Source organism: Mixophyes fleayi, chromosome 11, assembly GCF_038048845.1.
Source record: "Mixophyes fleayi isolate aMixFle1 chromosome 11, aMixFle1.hap1, whole genome shotgun sequence".
In the NCBI taxonomy this organism is placed as follows: Eukaryota; Metazoa; Chordata; class Amphibia; order Anura; family Limnodynastidae; genus Mixophyes; species Mixophyes fleayi.
Window position 1 is genome coordinate 4,145,899 of NC_134412.1, and position 25,201 is coordinate 4,171,099.

A 25,201-nucleotide genomic window follows, 5' to 3' on the forward strand; every position below is an offset into this window, starting at 1 on the left:
ACGGAGAGAACATACAAACTCCACGCAGATAAGGCCATGGTCGGGAATTGAACTCACGACCCCAGCACTGTGAGGCAGAAGTGCTAACCACTTAGCCAATTCACTGCAAATTTCAACCTGCGGCACGGGCATCCAGTTTCATCAAAATGGACCTAAACTCCACAGGAGACTGGAATAATCCTCTCATCGTATATGACAATGCATGTTCCTGACTCCAGCGGAAAAACAGCACAAGCAACAATAGACTGAGCAGTGCACGAAGGTGATCTGGTCCGATGAATGAGTGCTTGTGTGGCGCCAGCCCTGAGTGCTTGCGTGGCGCCAGGCCTGAGTACTTGCTTATAATGGTTTAGAGTTCGGCTGGTTCCGTAATGTTGTGGGGTACATTTAATTCTTGATCAGAGGGATGTCTTCCAGGATGATAATGCCCCATCCACAGGGCATGTATGTTCGCCCAAAGGTTTGATCAGCAAGACACTAATGTTATCCCTATATAATGGCAATTCTCAGTCACCAGATCTGACCCAGTTGAGCATTTATGGATCTTCTGGAACAACGTCTGAGAGATCGTTTTCCAACGTCATCGACCAGGTATCTGTTAAGTGGCTTTATTAGGGAATGATGGTGCTGTATCTCTTATGCACAACTTCAGACATTGGTAAAGGCTAGGTACACACTACAAAATTTTTCGACCAATGTGTTATCTACAGCGATTTTACCTACAACTGAATTTCCAATCAGTCTGCTGATTCATGTGTACACACTATACACAATTTATCTTCTGATCTGTGTTCTTCTTATGGTCCAAGAGCAGTGTAGTCGGACATTCTTGTCACACTGATTATAACACACAAAATTACAAAATAAACTTTTGATTTTTCCAATGTCATTATGAATTTCGTTAGCTTCTGTGACTCTGAAACAAAATATTCAGTCTTGGAACAAACGGACAAATTAATCCACCTACAGCACTGTCTACCTTTAACAACGCAGACACAGTGACAGATTCCTACTCTGTCTCTTGGCCGACAGTCGTGTGAGTGCATACACACTGCTGGATCGGAAGGAAGTTGGAGCGAGATTTTTAAACAGAACGAGCAATCAAATGAAATCATCATCATCAACATTTATTTATATAGCGCCAGCAAATTCCGTAGCGCTTTACAATTGGGAACAAGCATTAATAAGACAATACTGGGTAATACATACGTAGAGGTTAGAGGGCCCTGCTCACAAGCTTACAATCTATGGGACATTGGGAGTTTGAAACACAAGGGCATGTGCTACATAATATTGCACACTGGACCAGCTAGAATGCAAAGGTAAAAGTACTGAGTGGGCTGTGTGTGTACCAATGTTGGTCAGAAGGCTGTTGTCTTGTGTTAGCTGTGTAGAGGGTGGTAATAGGGTAACCTAGGGAGATTAAGATGGTGGTTGAGGAATATCATAAGCTTGCCTGAAGAGGTGGGTTTTCAGAGGACAATTGAAGGTTTGAAGACTGGAAGAAAGTTTTACTGTGCCAGGGAGGGAATTCCACAAAGTAGGTGCATCCCGAAAAAAGTCCTGGAACCGAAGATGGAAGGATGTGATGAGAGTGGAAGAGAGATGCAGATCTTGTGCAGAACGGAGGTGTCGAGTTGGAAGATATTTTGAGACAAGTGATGAAATGTATGTCTGTGCAATTTTGTTGATGGCCTTGTAGGTTAGTAGAAGAATTTTATATTGGATTTGTTGAATAACAAGCAACCAATTTAGAGACTGCCAGAGTGGCTCAGCAGGGGAAGAAGGGTTTGCAAAGAAATGACAATCGGTACTTTGGAACGACTGCCATTCTTCCTGCAAGTACGCACACTAATGCGATATTGGCCCATACGTTCGTTTATTGGGTACTTGGCCCAATAATTGGCTGAAAGCCTGTAGTGTGTGCCTAGCCTAAGTGACTTTATTTTGAGGTTTCCATTTTTGTTGTCTCCTATCTGTACAATTTGTTTATGTAAAGAATGTCTTGTCCTGTGTTTAGTGCTCCCTGATATCTTCACAACACTCAGGAGTTGGTTTACACAGATTCTGCTAACATTACAGTGTGGCTTGAAGTTGTTTATACAAACTACAAATGTAACAGCCAGTTAGACCATATTAGATTTAATTGGCCACAGATGTAGTGATGTATGTATCAGATAGCAGTGACGATCAGACGGTAGATGTGGTGGGACAATGTATGGACACATTAAGTCTTGCAGTGGGCATTGATCTATCATATATAAATATGCAGAGACATTTTACATTTTTATGGCACTGTAAGTAAAGAGAATATGACTACCATATACACTTATTATTTTCCCTTCTATGATTGCATTTAGGTGCAAGTTTCAACCAATCAGATATTTGGTTTGATATTTGGTTTAGAGAGAAAAAAAGCTATGGATTTAGGACAAACTTGCACCTAAAATGCAATGTTTGTAAATAACCTTATACAAAAAGCTCCCATGTCCCAGTTATATTTTTGATTCTTCAGGTTCTATTTACTAGTTACATACAAAGATGCTTTGCTGACTCTTGTCCTATTATTGTCAGAAATCCTAGAACAATAGTAATAAAATAAATAAGACCTCTACATTGGCTGTGATTCATTCTTCGCTCATTTGAATGCTTGATATTCAATGTCATTTAATACAATGCAAACATTTAATATTATTGTAGGATAATGATTTTGATCCTCCTAGGTCTTTATGGGATCTACAGTTCTCCTCTCTCAACATGAAGACTTGGGAGCTAAGGTTGATGCCCTGTGCGTGTCTTTATTTACCATATTGTGGGCCCACTGTACAGTACATCAGAATTTATAGGAACAGTTCTAGTACAGCCCTAGTGTTTTCTTGTCCTCATGACCCTAGAACAGGTGGCTGTGCTTATGTTCTCCAGGTGGGTTAGATTGTTGGGGCGTCCTGACAGTATGAGGAAGGTTCCTCTGACCCTGGATCCCAGTACATGAAGCGTAAGGAGCCCGGTAACTTTATTTCACCCCAATGTTGAAGATGCAGTGCTCAGATGGACATTGTACCCTGGGTAGGTCCACCCCATCACATAATGGTATTTTCCTATTATTCTCACACTTCATGGTTGGATGTCAGATACAGAGAAGACGCTGTAACCTCCTGTCTACCCTGACATCATCATCAACAGAGAAGACGCTGTCACCTCCTGTCTACCCTGACATCATCATCAACAGAGAAGACGCTGTCACCTCCTGTCTACCCTGACATCATCATCAACAGAGAAGACGCTGTCACCTCCTGTCTACCCTGACGCCATCATCAACAGAGAAGACGCTGTCACCTCCTGTCTACCCTGACACCATCATCATCATCATCATCTACAGAGAAGACGCTGTCACCTCCTGTCTACCCTGACGCCATCATCATCATCAACAGAGAAGACCATGTCACCTCCTGTCTACCCTGACACCATCATCATCATCTACAGAGAAGACGCTGTCACCTCCTGTCTACCCTGACGCCATCATCATCATCAACAGAGAAGGAGCTGTCACCTCCTGTCTACCCTGACGCCATCATCATCATCAACAGAGAAGACGCTGTCACCTCCTGTCTACCCTGACGCCATCATCATCATCAACAGGGAAGACGCTGTCACCTCCTGTCTACCCTGACGCCATCATCATCATCAACAGGGAAGACGCTGTCACCTCCTGTCTACCCTGACGCCATCATCATCATCAACAGAGAAGACGCTGTCACCTCCTGTCTACCCTGACGCCATCATCATCATCAACAGAGAAGACGCTGTCACCTCCTGTCTACCCTGACGCCATCATCATCATCAACAGAGAAGACCATGTCATCTCCTGTCTACCCTGACACCATCATCATCAACAGAGAAGACGCTGTCACCTCCTGTATACCCTGACACCATCATCATCATCATCAACAGAGAAGACGCTGTCACCTCCTGTCTACCCTGACGCCATCATCATCATCATCAACAGAGAAGACGCTGTCACCTCCTGTCTACCCTGACACCATCATCATCAACAGAGAAGACCATGTCACCTCCTGTCTACCCTGACACATATACTATATGTAGGATCATATCTTCTTCCTCCTAATATGGTGGTACGCCGAATAACATCGACAACTCCTGCTCTTGTTTCTAACAGGCCGAGCAGGAAGATGAGAGAGGATTGCACTCCGTATTATGGTCCCAGTGAATGGAGTGTGGCAGCTATGCAAGTGCTATGTTTTTAGTTTTGGGTATTTTAACATTGTGTCTTCGTTTGAAGCGGTACAATACTGAGTGTCTGCAGGCGGAGGTTCCTTGCAAGTTTGGGGCTGTATTTCAGCAAATTAAGTTGGAGATTTGGTCAGGAATAATGGTGTCGTTAATTCTGAGAAATACAGGCAGGTACTTATCCATCATGCAATACCATCAGGGAGGCGTCTGATTGGTTCCAAATTTATTCTGCAGCAGGACAAGGACCAATGTCATTAAGAACGATCTTCAGCGTAAAGAACAACAACAAGTCCTGGAAGTGATGATATGGCCCCCACAGAGCCCTGATCTCAACATCATTGAGTCTGTCTGGGATTACATGAAGAGACAGAAGGATTTGAGGAAGTCTACATCCACAGAAGATGTGTGGTTAGTTCTCCAAGATGTGTTGAACAACCTACCTGCTGAGTTCCTTCAAAAACTGTGTGCAAGTGTAGCTAGAAGAATAATGTTTTGAAGGCAAAGGGTGGTCACACCAAATATTGATTTGATTTAGGTTTATCTTCTGTTCATTCACTTTGCATTTTGGTAATAGATAAAAATAAACTATTAACACTTCTATTTTTGAAAGCATTCTTACTCTGCAGCATTTTTTCCACACCTAAAACTTTAGCACAGTAGTGTGTGTGTGTGTGTGTGTGTGTGTATATGTATATGTATATATAAAATCTATAATATAAATGCTTAGTGGCGTGTGTTTGTCTGTGTGTGTGTGTGTGTAAAAAATGAAACCAAGCTGCAGCGCCAAATGCTGACCTACTAAATTCTTAGTGTGTGTGGAAAAAAAAATTTCAGAAAGGGCTGAAATTTGGTATACTAAGATGTTTTTAATTTGTTAATTTAATTTGTTAATTGTTAAAAGTGTTTAAAAAGATTTTAAAAAAAATATATATATATATATTTCTTGAAGGAGAAGTGACAGTTGGGAGTGGTTAGTGGTTGCCGGGGGTGACAGTGGGGAGTGGTTGGTTGTTGCCGGGGGTGACAGAGTGAGATACTCAGGACCGCTGACAGAGATCCCTGTGTCTGGATAGACATCTGGATAGATGTGGCGATGAAAATGAAGGATGAGGTGATGGAGAAGAATGATGAGGTGGTGACATGTGGACAAAACCACGTTAAAAAAGGGCGCTTGCGTCGGGAAGTAACGCTCTTCCCCTGAGGAGGCCTGGGCTAGGCCCAAATGCATGACAAGAACCTTTTTAACACCTTAAGTAGCTTGATTTGACTAGAATGCATGAGTATCATGCACGGGTTAACTTGTGTGTGTGTGTGTGTGTGTGTGTGTGTGTGTATATATGTGTATATATATATATATATATATATATATATATATATATATATATATATATATATATATATATATATATATATATATATATTTAATTTTGTTCTGATATTTTTAGATAGTAAATGTATTATTTGCAGTGGAAGAAATTTAGTAAAGTTCTCAGGAGGTATTTTGTGAATAATATGATTTCCTATACTATTTAATATTGATCATACCGCCATTCTCATCCATGTAACATGAGCTGCACAGCAAATATAAACTGAGAATTACATTTGGAGATGTCCTGTGAATGCTGCTTCCTTTCTGGATAGAGGTTGCTAAATTCAATTAGAGGAACAGCACAGTAAATGGCTGCGGAGCGTCCCAGTAGTTTAGCTGTGAAATGTTCCCATACAAGTGCTTTGTGTTACACTATACACGCATGACACCATTATTTCCTATTGCCCTTTCACCTCCCCTCCAACCATGGTCGGGTAAGGCAAACCATCAGGCCTGGCGCTTTCATTTAAAAAAGGGAGAAACATAACCTCCAAAGTAAATATATAGGAATTGTTACGTATTAACTGCATCCTTCCCCCTGCTTCCTTAAAGGACTGCTTTACAAGAAAAGTGGTGATTAAAATATTGGTAAAATCATCATGTGGGACTTTTATTGAAAAACAACAAGAGTGACTTAATGACTGTATTAATATCTCAGGGGAGGAATTGATACAAAGCTTCTATGCAGTACCTCCACTCTGCATATTCTATCATACATTTAGTTCATCTTTTGTAGTGTCGTACGCTCACTTTAATGCATTTGCTCTTTTAAATCCCATAGATTGTAAGCTTGCGAGCAGGGCCTTCTCACCTCTTTGTCTGTTTTACCCTCTTTATTAGTTTACTATGTTCGTCCCCAATTGTAAAGCGCTACGGAATATGTTGGCGCTTTATAAATAAATGATGATGATGATGAAGGCTGCTTTCAGAAACTTGTCTGATTCTGTGCATGAATGCAGAAACTGCAAGCAGTGCTCTAATGAGGCTGTCTGTAGACACTGCAGAATTTGTGTCCTCTGAGGTGGTGTTGAAGAGGCACCAAACATTACCTTTACTAGGATATCTCTCTTGTATCATCTACACATGTTAATGCGTTTTTAGTTTTTAAAAGAAGTACAAGTAGATAAGTATAATTAAAATATACAATTGTGACATTATATCAAGTCCTCTCCATTGTCCTGTTACTCATGACTTATTTATGATAAAAGTCATGAGTCTTTATCAAGCACTAAGGAAAAGTTAAAATTAATTAAGGACATTGTCCAAAAGTAGTTACTGCTTGCGTTGTGCACATTATTATGACTTACTGCTACCCCGCACAGTTTCGCTCAGGGGAACTACACATAAGTAACTTGGAAGAACCTGTGTAGTGTAGTAACTGTAGGTAATGTAGCCCCACTTTAGAGTGTTTGCTAGGAGTGCATTGAATCCTATCTATATATTAAGGCCTGAGCTTATTCCTGTAGTCTATAGTTCTGTACTGAACCCATAGTTAATGTTTAATGGAAACCTACATTAATTCACCAGACTGGTTATAGGGCAGCTCTACAAGGTCCAAGGTGTAAAACTGCCATCTGGAGTCATTTTGCTGTCTTGGCTACTATGTGACTTTTTTTGCAGCTTCAGCTAACTGGAATTGTGTATTTCTGAGGTTATTGTCTGGTGTAATCCTCCACTATATATAAGCCCACAAATATTAGGCAAACCGACGACATGCACCACCCCACTTTGCACCGTAATATTGGGATAGTTAGAGTCCTGCTAACCAGTATAGTATTAATGCAAAAGCTGCCTATCTGCATTGATTCTATAACAGGCAGGAATAAGAAGGAGAAATAAACTGCTTTCCATCTCAGCCATTATTTATCAAATCAGTCAATAATTTCACGGTGTTTGAGAGGAAGCAGCAGGGGGCCACACACACATACACATATATTGGCTGCTGCAGCTGGTGCATGTGATATGTTGGGTCTTCTCTCAATCCTGTGCTCTTTATAAGCATCGTACAGTTCTGGGGCAGTGGGGATGAGTTATTCAGATTGGATGGAATATTTGTATTTTATTTTCTATGACATATGGTACAATATCTGGATGCCTGGACCAGTATAACTGTCCTATCTATAGCCTCTGCTCTCACAGGAAAGCCACAGATGCGACACTGCTATCTACTTATTCCAGGGTCCTGTCAGGAACACGCAGAGCGGTCGCCACATCATGGAATATAGATTTTTACAAAGACAGATATTTTAAATGTTTTCCCCTGATGAATATGCAGCAAGTTAATTTTAGTAAAGCGAACAAATGCAGACCCACCTCTCTGATCCCAGAATAAAACTGGTCCTGTCTATATCTCATTTGTTACTGTGTTCTGAATTTTTCACTAGAAGAGGTGGTGAGACCAGGGTGCCAGACTATTGAAATAAAGCTTAAACCCACTTCCCATCTCCTGTCGTCTGTATATGTTGCTCGTTAATAAGTTATTGTGATAATGTACAGTGCATGGTTCTTAAATGTAGCCAAGTGGGTTTACTAGGCTCTGCTGGTATCCACACGTAATGAGGTACCTAGCCAACCAGCACCAAATCGACTATTCGTGCCGACTGCTGGCACTTTTCTTCCTCTGCTAACAGTTGTCTAGTCTTTCAAGTAATTGGTGGTCAGTTTGGAACATGTTTCTTGAACCAAAAGACTGTAAAGGGTTATTCAGGTGCCCCGATACCAGGGTGATCATTCTCTTTTGTATGGACAAGTGAGACTCAATTGTTCAACATCGTTGCAAGCAAACTTCCCGGAGCCATACTTCAGGGGGGCCCACTGCCTATGTGAAGGACGAGGTAGGAATGGTGATAGCTCCTCAGATAAGAAAGTGGAGAATACTGTGCTCCCTAATAACTGAAACAACACCACCTTGGGCCTGGATCCGCCATAAAACCTCTACCTGTAAAAGGAGTCTTCTTCTTTACACTGTTTTGAAAATTGAAAAATCTCCTTAATAAAATATGTTTAAAAAAAAAAAAAAAGGAGTCTTCTTCTTGGAAAGCACTGACTAGGACTCCTGTTGGGCTGGTCCAGTTCAGTAGTTAGAATACTTAACTTGACTTTGGGACTCTGTTGGCTTAGTCTCTGTGTGCCTGTAAAAAGCAGGGTGACATTGGACTTGGTCACTAGCTTGCTAGTCAAGAAGTGAAGGGACCAAGGAATCACTCGGCTGGATCAGTGCTCCAGGACTGGTGATTACAGCTACTACATAAGGTAGCAAGGGTTCAGTGCAGGCATCCCTCCATTCTGATAAGTGAGTTTAATTATGTGATTTTGTATTTTCAGATCCCTGGCCTTCTTTGATTTGCTGAATTTAATTGGTTAACCAATCACTCACTGAGTTTTTGTGTACAGATAAGGGATCCATTATCTGATATGCTTGGTATTTATGATTTACTTATTAATGGGAAATTTCTGCCATCCGTAGAACCATGTCTAAACCCTACTAAAATACATATAAAAAGTCCTTGTCTTCCTCACAGATCCCCCTGGCATTCCCCTCTTCACTAAATTGTTTAGCAGAGCTCTTCGTAGTAATTATGGGAAGAAGCTTACCTGCCAACATGCATGAATTTGGAGTCAGGACAGGGACATTTTTCATGCGTCGTGGGGATGTGCCATGTCACATTGGGGGGGATGTCCGGGGCTGTGGAAGCACTGGGCAGCCCCCTTTCCCTCATTCCAGCAATAACAACCGGAGGACTTGTCGCTGGTATGCACGGCTTTGAAGTACTTAACAGTTTTTTGGGGAGGGGGCAGCATTTCACTGGGGGCCTTTCTCAGCAATGTCTGTGTTTAAGTGTTTGGTTCTAGCTTCATCTATTTCACAATCTATTAGAACTACACAGAGTTATACCAAGCTTTGATCAATCGTAATAGTCACAAACGTTATCCGAGCCAACCACAATATAACCTGATTTTTCTAAGCGATAAGATGTAAGGTGAAAGTATTCAGTGTATGACTTGCTGTGCATATAGTGTGGAAGTATTTTTAGTGACATTATTAGGGCACAAACTATAATACACTGGGCAGTAATGTTGTTTCTTTTAGTAGTATAATAAACAGCAAATTGCTTATTCGTATAACACAGAACCTGCTGATGGTGTCACTCTGCACTGGCTGCGCTTTAATACATTACTAAATGACCATAAATTGAGACACCGTTACATGCTTTGTGTTGCAGGCTCAGCTTTGATGAATTGGTTAATACCCAGGTGTGGAAGGCGCAGCTCCCCTTTGTTGTATCCTCATTGCCGCCTAGGGAAATCCAAGCTGTCCAGAAGTAATTTGCAGGTATGTCTGTGTCCATGTGCTACTGGTTATTGTCTGAATTCAATTAGCAATGTCCCAGTGAATGGCAACAACCCCCCCCCCCACCCCCCCCCCAGCTTCCTGCGCACTTTATTTACACTTTATTAACAGTAACTCCTAAAGATAACAATTTGTCTTAACGAGCGGAACCACCAGATGAAAACAGGCAGCTTCTCGTCACCTCTAATCCAGTTACCAGGGCTCGGGGAGCCGCCTGTCTTCAAAGCTTGGACTAACTCAATGAGCGAGTTTCCTGCATGCCTCTAAACGGGCCCAGCCACTGATTGCATGCTCCATGCACAGCACTCTGCTATCCTATTTGTTAGAAGATTAAAATAATGACACAATGATAATAGAAGAAATGAAAAACAAGGTTGATAAGTTTATAAAATGAAAACACAGGTTGTATACTGAAAAGTAATTGCATATTAGTGGAATTTATTAATTCTTTTGAAAATGTGGTGTGCAGCAGTAGAATGTATCAATACTAAATAAACGTTGCTTGGTGTAAAATACTAAGGCACAATGTAATATGTGTAAAAAGAGCATGAACTGCCTAAAATGTGTACACCGATCAATGTTAAAAATGAAGGTATTCTAATGCAATAGGTGTATGACTATCTAAGAGGTGATTGTCTTGGCAAGAACCACCTGGGTATTTGTGACATGTGGATGTGAAAAGGGGTGATCCACACAAAACAACCTGGTCTGTATGAAGATGACTAAAATGCCCCAAAATATTTATCTTGCACTCACTGTTAACCACCAAGTATTTTTGGCACTAAGAATTAGTTAAGATTTAGAGTTGACACTCTAAATCAGCTAGTCCTGGACCTATACCAAAATGGAAACAAATCCCTGCAAAGATGTAGTTCTATAAACCAAGCCTGGCATGTGGGTTCTTTAAGAATACAAAGACAGAACTTTATTTAATTGGATTTTATATGACAAAAGTTTGCATTGCTTATAGAATAGAAATGGTTATAACAAATTGACATACAGAAACATAAAGGAAAAATGGTTTCTTTAAAATAGAGGTAAAACACAGAAACGTAAAAATCACACTCCTATATTTCTTCATGTAATCTGTTGTTGGGGAAAAGCCAGAATATGGACACTTTTTCAAAAGCGGGGCTGATCTTCAAAAACTGATCATTTCTAAAATTGTTTCTTTGCATTTTTTAAATTTTCTTCCTTGAACAAACCCCCTCAGCGGTGACCTCACTAAAACAGGTATGTTGTTATGTTAATCTATTTTACAACCTATTTTATTGTCCTATTGTTAAAAAAAACATTCTGTAAATGGGTTCTAAAAGTATATCCTAACCCTTCTCTGGAACATAGCAGATATGGCATTGATTCCACTAAGCATGGTATAATTATACATATGAAACATGATTATGGTATATGGAGAGAGACATCCTCTCCATAGGCTCCTTGATAGGGCATGTTTATATTGTTGATACATATTTATGATGTTACAAATGGATACAGAGATTTTCTCAAACATGGATTTTGGAAAAGTTTGATCCATTATGTTTTCCATAAGGATTATACACTGAACTTGACTCTTTGGGACTCTTAACTGGGCAATAAAAAGCTGTTGATTGGTTTTCTGTGATATTAGGACATTTCTGAGTTAAGTAATCTGGGTAAATTGTCCATATATCTTTCATCAAAATACATTAACTCCAGTGATTTGCTGTAAACCATTTTGACTAAAGTAACCAGATTTTAGGATATAGATCAGGACAACATTATGATGTTATTTGATTATTATTGTGATTCGACTATACTCATGACAGTGATAAATCTAGATCCACATTGAATTAATGATTTTTAATGTAAAGGTCCAGAAGGATTTATATCAGTCCTTATCGCGTTCTGTTTTTTACTTGGTCAACTTCTATCGCTGTGATGGCTTTTAGGCCTCCAGAATTGGGTATATTTAAGTGTCTGGACAGACTATGATTATTATAGTCACTTACAGTATTCTGTTTGTGTTCTACTATCCTGCTATCCTTCTGGTCCTTCTGTATATTGCAGGTCACATGGGAAGTAAACAACATTGTATTTGTACTCCCAACAGGAGTATTTAGGATGTGCACGTTTCTTTCTGAAAACCATCTGAAAATTGATTGGGACAATTTTATTTTTATTTAAGTAGCAGAGGACAATATTGGTGTATTGACTCCATTTAATGGTCCAAGCTGGGGTTTCATAAGTAGTGATCACTGGGGCCGGACAATTGATCATTATTTTGTTTAAAAATTATTTGAACACTTTGGAAAGGATGTTTTGTTGTTGTAGTAGAGCTATGTTTTGTTTCAGGTTTGCTTTGTGACAGACACACAAAAGCCAGCTTCTAAACTGTTGTATGGAAATTAAGTTTCCTTTTAATTCTTTCTACTACACTACTTCTAGAATCTACAGGATGATTTATTAACATAGGAAAATGCCTTATTGCTGGCGTAATTGAGTGTTATCCTTGCTGCGTCTATACAACACCGACTAACCACCAGCCTTAACACTGCTACCACTGGCGGTAACACATTAGTGGCAATAACAAAATCACCAGAGATTGATTAATATGCTCCTTTAGTCTATTTGTAGAGTGGAGGATAATCCGTTACTGGAGAACCCCACTTTAAGTTTACACAAATAAAAGTCTTAAAACTTATTGGTGATTTGTGTTGTCTCTCCTGTAGAAGATGCAGACTGCACTTGTACCATATTTGTGCTGTGACTTAGAATCTTGTGACTAATCCTGTGATGTAAATACACCAGGCCGTGGGTATACATCTAATACAAAGTAGCATTACTCATTACTAACAGTGATGAAACTACTGTCCTGTGTTCCATTGCTTGTTGTAGATGTCACATCCACCCGCCCGTCTCCTTCTCTTCCCCAGCTGTTATTTACTGCTTCCTCCTATTACACAGATTAGGAGGGGTTTAATGAGGGTCTTTAAGCAACCTGCTTTCATTAGTGTCCCTGACATACATTCACCTTGCTCCACTCGCAGCCGCTGTTCTTTCTGGTAATGTACGAGTTAATTAGGAATAGCCGTATAATGAGGCTGGGAAGCCCTGCACTGTGCATGTCATATATTGCTCCATTTCCAGGGCACCGTCCCATAACTACCCGGTTTTCACTTATAATCTAACATAATGTCAAACACAAGGAGGCTTAGCCTCCCGGTTTATGGAAGAGGCTTTCTTGGCAATTTACAATAATAATCTGTGTACATTTGTAACGTATGATATATATATATATTCTTAGAGTGGAATCTGTTTGCATTCTAATCCTGGACAATGACCGGTTGTTCTTTGTGTCCAGTGTCCATATCCCTTGTATTGTATGTATTCCTCGTTGATGGTAATGGAATAAGTGACAGGGTTCTATATACAGCTATATACCATGTTTTATATACCCTGTGCTTTCCCGGGCATTATGTGTCCAAGTTTAGCACCTGTATAGCAGATAATTCCTTCTTTAATCTTTTAAATGTCACTGAAAAGCCCTTACACCTGAAGGTGAGGAAACCACAGACATGGTATTCCTCATAATGACATCGTGATTCACTCATTCACAAAGCTGGACAAAATGTGCGCTATGCCGCACATTTATAACAGCCCCAAACCTACATTCTGGTTTTGGAACTGCCCCAGTGAATTCAGTATTAATTTTTACAGGATTACGGGTCCGACCTTAGGTGTACCTGGTGGAAAAAGTCAAAACCTCAACACTCCAGCCTATGTCCATCCTTACTTTCGTCTTATTTGCTATTATCTTAAAATTACAGCTAGGTTTAGTCTCACTTATGTCTTTAATGATTGGAGTGAGGGAACTTCAGGACTGTGTTTGTTTACTACAGATGTCCCTTTTGTGTGTTATTAAAGTTTTTACTACATTGGTGGAATGGTCCAGAATTGCAATTCTTTCTATAAAATGTAGTGGAGACGCCACGCTAAAATTGTGATGCAATTAATACGTGGCTTCTTCGAGGGGTCAAACCCTTTGTATGTACTTGTTGTGTTACTGTAGCTGCTCCTTCAAGTGATCGGTACTGTAGACTATTTTTGCACTGGTGGCATCAGTCATTTTATCTCTATATTGTAAAGCTAAATGCACACTGTCAGATTCCAGGTTGCTCCTGTGGGTTTTATTGAAACGACAGTGAGTGTGAGCTCTGGGGGATGCGTGCTCGGGTTTCATGAGTCCCAGGGAAAAGCTGACACATCAGAGCGCACTGCAAGGCGGGGGAAGTATTTTCCCAGGCTGTGAGAAGGCGTGCAGCTGGCCTGTCTCCCACCACGGAAAGGGGAGAAAGTCTGAAGTCTTGCCAGGGTCTTAGCTTGTAATGAAAGCCAAGGGTTGAAAGGTCAGAGTGGGTCCTGCCAGACTTCACCACAGCTGTTGGCCGCCCGTTCAGGCCGTCCTCCAAACAACGGTAACACGCAAACGCTGGTACATAGTAAACACGGCACCAGTGCAGGTCAGTGGGACAAGATGGACCATGGGCCTACTGGTGGCACCAGGTGTGTGTCACAGCCAGGTGATATTATTTTATTAACATGGATTGGGAATATTATAAACAAGAATGTAGGATGTTGGTCCTGAAGTCATATCATAATTAACTATATCCATGTATGTGACAGAGTAAAGCTGGGGGTGATTGTTTTCTGGGCGATAGGCACTTACATTAGTAGATAGAGATCGTTCAGGAGTGGTGTCCTGGGGATAGAACTAGCCCTGGTGTTCTGACGGCTACCACACCTGGTGGTTCATGGACGTACCATAGAAAACTAACTCTGTTGTATACAGATTTTACTTTGCAGACACAATTAGAAATCCCCCACTGAACCCACAGAATAGCCACCCCTGGCGTTTGGATCGGTCGGGCACCCCATTTTCTGGTAGCGACAAACCTTATCAAATGACTATTGTGTTTGTTGTTATGGACAAAGGGTAACAGAAGGACACTACTTCCTTGCAGCGTTAAAAATTCAATGTAGATGTAAATGGATATTACTCTTGGCTCTCAGTGGTGGGAAAGGGACCTGGGATCCCCTCCAGATTGCTGGGAAAAAAGCGAGAGAAGGAGTTGCCACTAGTTATATTTCTACACAAATTACGGAAACGTTGTGCAACCTTTCCTATAGGTGGTATTATTTCCCAGATAAACTCTAAAATGTTCCCTAACTCCTATACAACTGCTGGCAGAATTGTGGTACTTGTAAGTACTTTTTTTTCCATATATGGTGGACTGCATTACCCCGTTTTGGGACAAAGTCTTGTCCATTTTTAACTCTGTCCGAACAACCAATCCCCATGGACCGTCCTCTCCCGCTCTCCACAAGATATGAGCACCACATCCTCGGCTGCTAAATCCCTAATTGTAAAAGCTGGACAAACCCTGACCCCTGCTAACCTACCATCTTCTTCTAATCTTTGTATCCTCTTTTTTTATAATTGTATATTTGCACTAATTTGTGTTTTGTGTATTGTCTGCTTATTGATTAGTCCTGTCATTCTCTCACCCATTCACTTTCTCTCCCTATTTTCTCACCCTATCAGTCCTTTTTTTTTTAAAGATTTGGTTCATTAATATTTATTGTGATTCTTTACACCAGTTTCTTTCATAAATAAAAAGTTAATAATAAATCAATGTAGGGACTGCTTGACTTATGGTACAGATAGTCCTGTGATGGTAAACGTGTGCTACTCCTAGTGCAGAAACAGGATTTACTATGCTTCTTTTTGCATATATCAGCTTGTTTGCAATTCTACAGTAGTTTGGAGGCCTTTCAGTAACTAAATACTGTGTAATATTACAGAGAACTTGTCCTGTCCAGGTTAATACTGCTGTAGGCGCTATTTAAAAATTTATGTCATATTAAAATAAAATAGATTGTGTTTCTATGCTCCCTCCACTCAGGAACGAGTATAGAAAAACACTGTGTGCCCTGCAGGGCGGTGGTAAGAGTTGTGTGGGGCAAGCGGGGTGAGGGCGCATTTGGAAAGGGGGAGATCCGTCAGCTGAGAGAGATTTTGCTTGTCTCTCACCATTGTCAGTGTGTGGCCTTGGTTGTAATAGTAGCTCACAAGGTTTATTTGTAATGTCTGTGCCGGGTAAGTACACAGTATTGAGGTAACTGGACAGAACGTATTGTGGGGTGGGGAAGGGAATGCGTTCTCTCTCTCTGCATAGCTTCTTCACGGTCAATGAATGAATCTCTGGTGCTCCGGCAGCTATAGTGCATTGTGACAAATAATAGCGCAGGAAGCGTAGTGTCAGCACTGTTGGAATACACCACAAGATCCGCCTGCCTAGTTCATGTAAACGTCACAGCAGTTAGATGTTTTCTGGTGGTGTAGCCAACGTTGTTAATACTTCTAAATGAAGAGTAGTCAGTCAGTGAGCGGAGGAGAGGGACCTGCAGCTGGATACGTCTGGGAAATAAACCCCAAAATCGTTATATAAAAAAGACTTTGATCCCTCAAAGTGGGGACAGGGAGATGAGGGTTGATGGGGAAGGGGCTGCAGGAGGGGAAAGGATTATGGTGGGCGCCATATGTCTGTGCTACAGCTCTGGGGCCCTGTATGTACATACAGGATGCACTGTGCTCACCCCCTGGCGCTGTCTCACTAGCACTCTTCAGGCAGGAAAGCTGTGATGTAGGAAGGGTGCTGTGCCCAGTGGTAGAGATAAATCACAGTCCATTCAGGACATGCTGTGTTCTACTATCCCAAGGACACACTATGTGTGTTATTTACACTTACAATGCATCCATGTGGTTTGTAGAACAGGTGGGATGTGAGAAGAGACAGGTCCAGACCCTTCCTTCCCTAACCTGGTACCGTAGTACTTCTAGCACCCTTTATGCCAGTCCTCGGTGCTGGGCAATTCCATAACATGCTGAAAATGTCCTATAAAGTGGGAACCCGTCATTGAACATCTGGCCAGAAGCCCACTCTCTCCTTCCTTCCCCCCCTGGTGTGAGAGTGGGAGAGGAGACAGATGTTACATTCCTTAACCAGGAGCTGAAAGCCAACGTGCCCACAACATACCCACTTAATTAGTCTCACGCAGGCATCAGGACCCGCTGGGAGAGGAGGCGCAGGGGAGTCTCTATCACACTTCTGTGATGTAAGTTGTGTGTCTATGGCTTTCAGCCAACCACTGATTAATACATATGCTGTTGTATATACATAGATAGAGATCTACCTTCTGCATTAAAGTCACATTATACTCTTATAGAAACATTATTTTATTTTCACAGAATTGTTAGTAAAACATGTAGCCACAGCGCTGTGTGTATTCATTGAACTGTGAGCTGCCATATGATACAATGACACATTCGCTATAGGCTGCAAGTAAGGATTAATCTGTAATGGCCATAAGATGAAACTAGTGTATAGGTGGTGGTCACTCTCCTGGGACCCTCACTTGGTGTTACCAGGGACTTCTGCTGTACGGGCTGCAGGACAGCGGACAAGCAAGGATGGAATCCCTCACACATAGGCCCTAATCACAGTGAGTGATTAGGGCCTACGGTCACTCTCTGAATGCAGCACTGTGACAGTGAATGCACGATCATCATCTTCTATTCATATAGCGCCACTAATTCTGCAGCGCTGTACAGAGAACTCGCTCACATCAGTCCCTGCCCCATTGGAGCGTACAGTCTAAGGTAGCTGGCTGACTTGGTTCAGCTCATAAAACGGCTGCCTCCGCTGTGGTGATGTCACAGTCTCCATACGTATCTGAGAGCATCTGATCCAGAAGAGGCGATCGTATAAAATATATAAATGTGTTTTTAGGTGAACAGAAGCCTGTAACATCTTTGTTATTAAAAATCTGTTGCAAAGTTACCTGTGAAAAATGATAATTTTAAATGTGCTAAAAGGAACCTGCGTTCCCTCCAGTCTTTAGAGAAGAATGGGCCGTTCACTATCAAGGTATTCAAAACAGGGTTAGTGCAAAATGACAACTTATACATCCAAATTTTAGAACGTGTAATTGAGTCATTTCACTACATTTACACATGTTTGGAGCTGATGTATTATTAGTTATGCAGTTGTGTGTATATGTGTTGTGTGTGTGTGTGTGTGTGTTGTGTTTGCTATGTTTTGCTGTAGTGTTTTTATTAGTATTGCAATTTTGTAATGTATTTATTTTATTTTTTAGTGTTTGTGTACTGTGTTTTATTTGCTTTGCTTTGCTGTTGTGTATTTGTTTGTGTGTGTGTGCGGTGTATACAATTTTATATATTCCCTGAGATTTCTTGAAATCCAGTTTTCCATCTATTTGATACAGAGTGAGATTTGCATGTACAGGCATGGAATAAATGATTCATTTCAATCCATTCCCTTAATCTGCGTGACTTGGAGATAATTTGGGTGCCTGTGTGTGCTGTGGGGAGATATGTAACGCTGGCTATATACTGTCAGGCCCCAATCAATAACCACTATCTCAGGGAGGTGACGAGTGAGGAAATGACTTGCTGATATAACAGCAGTGTGTGGGTCAGAGGTGTATAGTTTTATAATTATTTCATAACCAATATTGAGAGAATTCCAAACACTGTATCTCCCTAACAAGGGGACAGGATGGAATCGCCAATGACCCTTAATTGGGCATCCAAAAACAAACTGACTTAACTGTGAAATGTACGTCTGTTTTCCCATTAGGTAAAGAGCCATGAAATGTTCAAGCTGGGCCTCCCAGATCTGTGACATTGATGCTAAGTCCGTTAAATCTCTCTGTACAGACGACCTGTCATTGTAACCCCTCACCTCCCAACAGCCATGAAAATCACAACACGCCCCCGTCATCAAACTGTTAATCCGCAAAGTAAATTTTTCTATTTTTAAATCCTGCAAACGACCGACCATGTGTCTACGGCTGATGCACTTGGAAAAACCTGTTTTAGTTTCGGGGGGATATTTTAAGGGGAATGTTTATTTTTACGATTTCAGTATATACAAATTTCAAATTTAAAAAGTAATTGTCTTACAAAAAAAACTAAATCTGAAAAATATCCAAAATAGAAGTAACGGAGTATAAACCCTTTGTATTGGGTAAAAGGGAAAAGAAATGAAAGCAAGAAAATCGCTCATATTCCCATCCCATCTTACACAGTCACCCCTTGGTCGTTCTCTTCCGTTTTGCCCACGTACCTGTATGTCCAGATTAGAGATATTTTCATTCTGGAGATAGAATGGATCCACACACAGTCATGGAGCACATGTTTATTTACTTTGTGACCACTTTTATGTTCTAAACAGTATTGTTTTTTTGTTACTTGTCAATGCATTATTTTTGGTGAACGAATCTCTTCTTCTCTTCTATTTTCTGGATTGTGTCCCCAGCACCCCCAGTTTGAACCTCGGTCTTGTGGTCTGTTTCAGCAGTGATGTAAGCAGACTGAGCATTCGTGTTTATAGATATATAGTGAGAAGAGTGGACAGGTTTGACAGTAGCCAATGGTTGATCAGATTAGCCTGGCACTGTTTGCTGATGACAGTACAGAGAGACATATTGGAATAATCCTGAGGTTACATTATGTAGTGTATACTTACTGAGGTTACATTATTTGGGCAGCACGGTGGCTCAGTGGTTAGCACTTCTGCCTCACAGTGCTGGGGTCATGAGTTCAATTCCCGACCATGGCCTTATCTGTGTGGAGTTTGTATGTTCTCCCCATGTTTGCGTGGGTTTCCTCCAGGTGCTCCGGTTTCTTCCCACACCCTAAAAACATACAGGTAGGTTAATTGGCTGCTATCTAAATTGACTTTAGTCTCTCTCTCTCTCTTTCTCTCTCTCTCTCTCTCTCTCGGGGCAGGGACTAATGTGAGTGAGATCTCAGTACAGCGCTGCGGAATCAGTGGCGCTATATAAATAACGGTGATGATGATAGTGTATACTTGCTGAGGTTACATTATATAGTGTATACTTGCTGAGGTTACATTATATAGTGTATACTTGCTGAGGTTACATTATATAGTATATGCTTGCTGAGGTTACATTATGTAGTGTATACTTGCTGAGGTTACATTATATAGTGTATACTTGCTGAGGTTACATTATATAGTATATGCTTGCTGAGGTTACATTATATAGTGTATACTTGCTGAGGTTACATTATATAGTGTATACTTGCTGAGGTTACATTATATAGTGTATACTTGCTGAGGTTACATTATGTAGTGTATACTTGCTGAGGTTACATTATGTAGTGTATACTTGCTGAGGTTACATTATGTAGTGTATACTTGCTGAGGTTACATTATGTCGTGTATACTTGCTGAGGTTACATTATGTAGTGTATACTTGCTGAGGTTACATTATGTCGTGTATACTTGCTGAGGTTACATTATGTCGTGTATACTTGCTGAGGTTACGATATGTCGTGTATACTTGCTGAGGTTACATTATGTCGTGTATACTTGCTGAGGTTACATTATATATTGTATACTTGCTGAGGTTACATTATGTCGTGTATACTTGCTGAGGTTACATTATGTCGTGTATACTTGCTGAGGTTGAATTATGTAGTGTGTACTTGCTGAGGTTACATTATGTAGTGTATACTTGCTGAGGTTACATTATGTAGTGTGTACTTGCTGAGGTTACATTATGTATTGTATACTTGCTGAGGTTACATTATGTATTGTATACTTGCCGAGGTTACATTATATAGTGTATACTTGCTGAGGTTACATTATATAGTGTATACTTGCTGAGGTTACATTATGTAGTGTATACTTGCTGAGGTTACATTATGTCGTGTATACTTGCTGAGGTTACATTATGTCGTGTATACTTGCTGAGGTTACATTATGTAGTGTATACTTGCTGAGGTTACATTATGTCGTGTATACTTGCTGAGGTTACATTATCTCGTGTATACTTGCTGAGGTTACATTATGTCGTGTATACTTGCTGAGGTTACATTATGTCGTGTATACTTGCTGAGGTTACATTATGTCGTGTATACTTGCTGAGGTTACATTATGTCGTGTATACTTGCTGAGGTTACATTATGTCGTGTATACTTGCTGAGGTTACATTATGTAGTGTATACTTGCTGAGGTTACATTATGTCGTGTATACTTGCTGAGGTTACATTATGTCGTGTGTACTTGCTGAGGTTACATTATGTCGTGTGTACTTGCTGAGGTTACATTATGTTGTGTGTACTTACTGAGGTTACATTATGTCGTGTGTACTTACTGAGGGTTTCTGTGAAACTACAAAAACAGCAGCAAAGGAGTTAAAATGAGGGATATTTTCCCCTAGTTATGACCCCATCCTCTATAAGAAGAATGGCATTAGGAGGGAAGCATCTTGTCCAAGTTCATAGCAGGTGAGGTTAGTCAGGAGGGAGCAGATCGGAAGGAACGCAGCTGCTCCTGTCCGTCTGCCTCAGGATTACTCGCTGGGGGTGGTAGAAGGATTTGGGGGACATTCCTTAGAAACGTACGTCACTTTAGCACTATTTCTCTTAAATTCTTTTTTACTTATTAGTAAGGAACAAGAACTGTGGATCCCAGGAGCAGCGTGTTCTCGATCCGGCACACAGGCTTATCTATGCTGGGGTTCTTGTGTTTCTATCAGTGGGGGGGCTGGGTGTTAATTGACCATGGCATTATTCATGTGCGTGACAAACAATCTACATTGTGTGTGGTGCCAGCCCGCGCAGGTTAATCTCACCTTGTGAACCTGTTTCCGCCTTTCATCTAATGCCCCAATGTCCTTAGGACTGGATTAGTAGGTGTATAAATTCAACATATTATCGTCATTTCAATGGAAAGTACAGGTATCATTGTTGCTTATTTGTAAGGTGTCGCCAAACTTCACAGTCTGTACAACAAGCCGTACATATAGTCACAAGACCATGTGAGGTTGGTGAAGGAGGTACAGGTGTGAGACAGAGGGTAGAGAGGACCCTGCTTCTGAGAGCTTGCCATTTAACGTACCTGGGAACTCCGACTGAGCCTGGGGGATCGCTCCTCTGATACCTTCTGGGGGAAAAACAACTTATCTGGCATTTCCAGCTTCCTCACATGGAACATTATCAGCCATTGAACATTTCAAATAGCAATATCACTTACTATTTTCTCCAAATCTGACCTCATACCGCCTCAAGGGTTCCTACCCATGACAATATTTGGGTGTAAATAACAGTACCCAAAAAGGTATTCTGTCTTCCCTGTACAGATCACAAACCTCATCATCAGGGCGTCAGAAAGATTATATTTTGAAATGGGAAGAGGATCCAGGATAAGAGATCTTCGAGGACTTGTTCGACATTAGAGAAGCGGCCGGGGCTAGTTGTAGTTCTGATAAATGATTGTATAGATGATGTCTGGTAGTCAGCAGATTACATAAAGTCTAGAATGATTCCTGACTGTCCTGGTTGAACTGTGGCATAATGGGCTCCTTCCAAAACATTTGGGTTTATAACTCAAACCTGCTCTGAAGCGTAATCTGTACTTTGTAGATTATATCTGCAGTTAGACGCGTTATTGCTGGATATCCCAGATGCTGCAGAACAAATGATGAAATATATATTAATATATATATATATAATATAACATATAATAATATAGTAATATATGTTATATAATATATATAATTATATTATTTATATAATATTATTTGCACAAATGGAAAACCTGTCATTCTCTCCTAGAGGTTGGGCACATTTCATTGGTTCTGTAAATAAGAACTAGATTGACCGCATTATCCGTTCTGTGTCACATTGTGTCTATTACAATGCCCCACATATCTAGTTTGCACTTCACTGCTATTGTGATGCTAACTATGTATTATATATAAATATATGATGCATTTTATCTGCAGATGTCTCGGTATTTGTACAGTTGTGAAACTCCAACCACTTGTTTATTTTTGTCATTCATGTCCCCTTTTCTTAGTCTACATATATTTTCCTCTTTTCTATATAAACATCCAAGAAATCTGGAACTTACTAACAAAAAGTACTTCTATATATAGGGGCATATTCAATTGTCGGCAGAAACGCAGAAAATCTCGCGCTCCGTGCACTATTACCGTTATTACGGTAATAGTGCGCGTAAAAACCGTTATTACGGTAGTTTTCTCGCTGGATTTCAGCTCACAGCTCCCTGAGCCGCAAGCTGAAATCCAGCTAACTATTACCGTAATAATGGTAATAGTTTTAACGCGGCGGGATATTGAATATGCCCCGTAACGGTGGCTCAGTGGTTAGCACTTCTGCCTCACAGCACTGGGGTCATGAGTTCAATTCCCGACCATGGTCTTATCTGTGTGGAGTTTGTATGTTCTCCCCGTGTTTGCGTGGGTTTCCTCCGGGTACTCCGGTTTCCTCCCACAATCCAAAAACATACTAGAAGGTTAATTGGCTGCTATCAAAAATTGACCCTAGTCTCTGTGTGTGTGTGTGTGTGTGTATTAGGGAATTTAGACTGTGAGCTCCAATGGGGCAGGGACTGATGTGAATGAGTTCTTTGTACAGCGCTGCGGAATCAGTGGCGCTATATAAATAAATAAATGATGATGATGATAAGAAATGAAAAATTATCATGAGCCTGTTCATTAGTAAACCTTTTGCAGCATCACCAAGTTGTCTCATTTTATGGCAACTTGGAGGCCACTCCCACCCTCCTCCACTGGAGTATAAAACAGGGAAGTCCAGCAGGAAGCCCTATCAATCATTTGCAGGCTAGGACAACTGGAGGTCTACTGAGGCTTCTGTGTGTTAGGAAGAAGAGATGATTTGAGATGAGGTGACTGGAGTCCTTATCTTCTGTAAACATTCCTATCTCTTCCCTATATATTACTGGATATTGGGGTTTAGTGACCACTTGATAGTTTGCTGAATTGAGCGTTATTTCCTCTTAACCTGAAACTTCCTTTTTTTTTTTCCTGACAAAACTTTAAAGAGAATTAAAGACATATGTTGATCATGTTAAAACCAGCTACTAAGCACACTAGTTGTGCCTCAATCTGCCCACTGTAACCACATTCACAGATGCATGGGGCCTTAAAGATAGGAAAGAAACAGAGAACAATTTCTAATTTCCTGTTTTAAACACATAGGGGGATATTGTAAAAGCTCTGAAATAATCTATGAACTTTTCCTTTAATTTCACCATGAGAAGTACTTACCTCTTGTTAGCAGGAGGAACAATGTTAAAGACCTTATACCCGCAGAGGAAAAGAGAAATTTAACAGGATATTAATTAATAACTCTGTTTATAAGTGAAAGTTTATCTCCTGGTCGGAGATATGACTGTTAGGCAAAAAATGACACCCAAAATTTCATTAAAATTAAAGTTTGCACCATTATAAATAGGCAGCACCGGACTGGACTGCCGGGGAGCCGGGCGATCCACTGGTGGCCCCGCCCCTGCCCGGTCCGTTGTTTTGAGTGACAGGTGATTGAAGTGCCGAGAGCCCAGACGCGACTACGGCTCTCTAAAGCCGCATGGCACAGGGTGATGAGGGGGGCCAGGGGAAGGGGGGAGTAAAGGCAGCATGGAGGGTGCAGTGTGATCATAAGGAGGCACAGCATGGTGATGAAGGGGCACAGTAATGTGTGTGTGATGGCACAGCGGGCTTGTGGCAATGTAATTTGTGTGTGGTCGGTGATCGCTAACTAATGGGTGCTATTTTGTTTGTGGGGTGATGGGGCAATTTAATTTTATAATGGGGACTATTCATTTAAGATGGGGTGGTTTGGGGGCTATTAATTGAATGCGGGGCTGAGTTTGAGGAGCATGAGGTCTATATTAAATGTGAATATGAATTATTTAATGGCAGTGACGGTTGCGGGAAATATGTATATTTATTATACGTAAATATTATTAATTTATTGCTGGGGCTGTCTGGAGGGAGGGAAATGGGTTTATTTATTAAATGGGAATACTATTACTTTAATGTTGGGGCTGGAGGAAGGCTTAAGTATTAATTGTGGGTCCTATTGATTTAACGCCGGGGCTAGTTGGAATTTTTTAAATGTACCCATTTTTTTTCAAATGGGGCCCCCAACATTCCAGGATCCAGACAAGCCGCAACTAAAGAAACCAGCAGGCACAGGTGGTGAAAGTGAGAAGAACAGGTGGGACAGTCTGTCAAATGTTCTGATTCTAGTGGGATAATCCCGTTTTCTTTTCTTTTGTTTTTTTTGTTTTTTTTCTGGGGGGGTGACTGTT

General features: G+C 40.8%; 1 long non-coding RNA gene across 1 annotated transcript in view; it reads left to right on the forward strand.

Moving 5' to 3' along the window:
* LOC142107339 (uncharacterized) overlaps positions 1–25,201 on the forward strand; it is a 135,845-nt gene that overhangs the window by 13,406 nt on the left and 97,238 nt on the right. Inside the window, exon 3 of the long non-coding RNA XR_012679946.1 lies at positions 9,844–9,953. This is a non-coding gene — a long non-coding RNA (uncharacterized LOC142107339). The remainder of the gene's footprint in view (positions 1–9,843; positions 9,954–25,201) is intronic.